Genomic DNA, 2,824 nt, shown 5'->3' with positions numbered 1-2,824 from the left:
AAGCTAGCCTAAGAACCTACAACCTAGCCTCCTCTATGCTAGTTTACTCTACCCTAGCCTGATATATCTTAGACTATTATAGCTTAGCCTACTCTACCTTACCCTACCCTAGCCTACATTATCTAAGCCTACTGCAACCTAGCCTGGCCTAACCTAGTCTATCCTAGCATACCCTTGCATAGGTTAGTATAGCATACTATAGCATAGCTTAGCCTACTATTATTTAGCATAAACTACTCTAGCCTAGCATAAACTAGACCACTCTAGCCTAACCTAGCCTAGCCTAGACTATTGTAGCCTAGTCTGCTCTAGTGTAGCGTACTCCAGAGTAGCCTAGCCTAGCCCAGACTACTTTAGCCTAGTCGAGACTACTTTAGCCTAGCTTAGCCTACTTTAGCCTAGACTAGACTAGTGTAGTGTAGCCTACTACATCCTAGCCTAGCTTGGCATACCCTAACATAACCTACTTTAGACTAGCTTAGCCTGATCTACCGTAGCCTTAACTAGCCTACTCTACCCTATATTAGATTACTCTAACCTATCTTGGCCTATCCTATCCCACTCTAGTTTAGACTACTCTAACTTAGCCTAGCCTATTATAGTCTAGCCTAAACAACTCTAGCATAGACTACTCAAGCAAAACCTACTCCACACTTGCCTACCCTAGTCTACTCTAGCCTAGCATAGCCTAGCCTAGACTTGTCCTACCCTACTTTATCCAAGCTCTACCTTATTATAACTTGGCCTAGCACTACCCTACTCTAGCCTAGCCTATCTTATCTCTACCCTAACCCATCATAACCCACTCTATCTTAAACAAGCCTAATCTAGCCTACTCTAGCCTAGACTAGCCTACTCTAGCCTTCTTTAGCATATAAATAAATCAATATAATATTTAGCGTGCCCCGTGCATTAACCTGCCGCCAGCTCCACGCTCCGTCGACCCTCCGATCCGCCCTCCCAGATCCAACGGCCCAGGTGGATTTCGAAGCCACCCCGACGTCCGACGGTTAGCTTCCGATGGCACGACGGTTTTGCCGTTGTACAAAGGAAGCGTGTCCTCCTTTTATTGCATCGGGCGGGCTCTGAAAAATACCGCCCCCGTACAGAAGGCGGTCCGATAAAACCACAAACCGCCTTTTGTCTCTCCGCCCCTGACATCAGTGCCACGTCGCCGCTCACGTCACCTCCTCGTCAACCTGCCATTGCTACGTGTCGCTGCCACCGCATCTGCCTCCGTCCCTACCCCGCCACCGTGTCCTGTGCCACGTCACCCTGTCGTACTGCCATGTCATCCAGCCACATGTCCTCCGCTGACGTCACTACCACGTCACCCTGTTGTACCCGGGACCCGCCGCTGACGTCATCACAGAAAAGGCGCAAAGGGCGAGGATCGCACCAAAGAATGCCTGGAATGAGAAACAGAGGCAGTTTTCGATGTGCAATTAGCGCTAATTGCACATCACTAAGATGAATTGCTCAAAATGGAGAGCTTCCTATTGCTCGACTACCTGCAAAACCCAAAAAATGCAAATTAAAAGCCAGCCTCAGCCCAACACAGTTATCAGGTTGCATTCCTTCTCCATTATTTGACAGGATTTCTTCATGTATGTTCATATTCAATCGGCCAGTGCCGATAGCATTCTAGAGGCCATGAAAAGCATTTGCAGCAGTTATTTTTGCCTTGAAAGGGCAAAAAAGGGGCGATTTGACAGTTTCAAGCATATCAAGGGAGAGAAAGTGGCCCATTTCAAGTGTTAAAGAGTATCAGTGAAGCGGCAAAGAGTATCAGTGAAGCAGAAAAGAGTATCAAATCGGCAATATCAAAGCAGGTGAACATTAAAGGCCTCTGTCCAAGTCAAAGAAGCAGTAAAGGCCATTCAAAGCTCATCAGATCGAGATTAGTGCACATTAAAGCCACCTAAAAGCAGCAGAACCACCTAAGAGGTGCAGATAAGAGATTAAAGGCACAGTTATTGCAGAAACACTGCACCGAGCCACCAAGGACACCATATTAACTCATTTTGATGCAGCTGCCTCCAGCGCAGCTCAAATAGATATCTTCTTGCATTAATTTCAGGACAAGATTAGATTAAAGAACTCATTTCCCTTAGATCTGTATAAGATCTGCTGTAAATAGATATTTTTGGATATTTTCTCTATATAAACCACCCTAATTCGTTGTTTAAAGGGTTGGTTGGTTGATAATCCTCATTCTAGACTTGTGTTGTATACTTTGAGAGCTCTATAATCAAAGACTGCTGGAATGCTTTGGATGAAGAACTGTTTGTTGTGTTATTTAATGGCCAAAGAGTGACTGTGGAATTCCTGTGCTACTACATGGCTCAATAAGTGTTTTCTTACCTCTGTTTGCAGTTTATATATGTTTACGCCACCATCTAAATAGCAAGAAAGAAGAATAGCTTAGGCTTTGCTTGACTGCACTCTATGCTCAGTTCTTGTTATTTCTATATGTTTTCTTCAGAAATGGTTATGAATATGCATACTTAAATGATCATATTTACCCCGTTTCTTTCACATATGACTGTTATTTAGGAATTCTTGACTGCTCCTAGACAAACTTTCATTCACCTTCCCTCTCTGTTAGCTAATAAAATATTCTTAGTTGCCTTTCATTTCTGACCTTCATTCCATATTTATTCCAGCCTGATATTGTTCTATGTGTAGCTATCCTGCTCTATATTCCTCTTGTGACCAAGAAAACATAACAGCAAGCCCTAATCCATGACTCCATGCCCAATGGTTTGAACTTCTCACTCTATGCATCCCAACTCTGCTTGAAAACATCATCCTTCCCACCAAA

Source organism: Pinus tabuliformis, chromosome 8 (genome assembly GCF_031772625.1).
Source record: "Pinus tabuliformis cultivar Carrire ecotype Pingquan chromosome 8, CPIR1, whole genome shotgun sequence".
Classification (NCBI taxonomy): Eukaryota; Viridiplantae; Streptophyta; class Pinopsida; order Pinales; family Pinaceae; genus Pinus; species Pinus tabuliformis.
Note: the sequence above shows the minus strand (reverse complement) of the source record.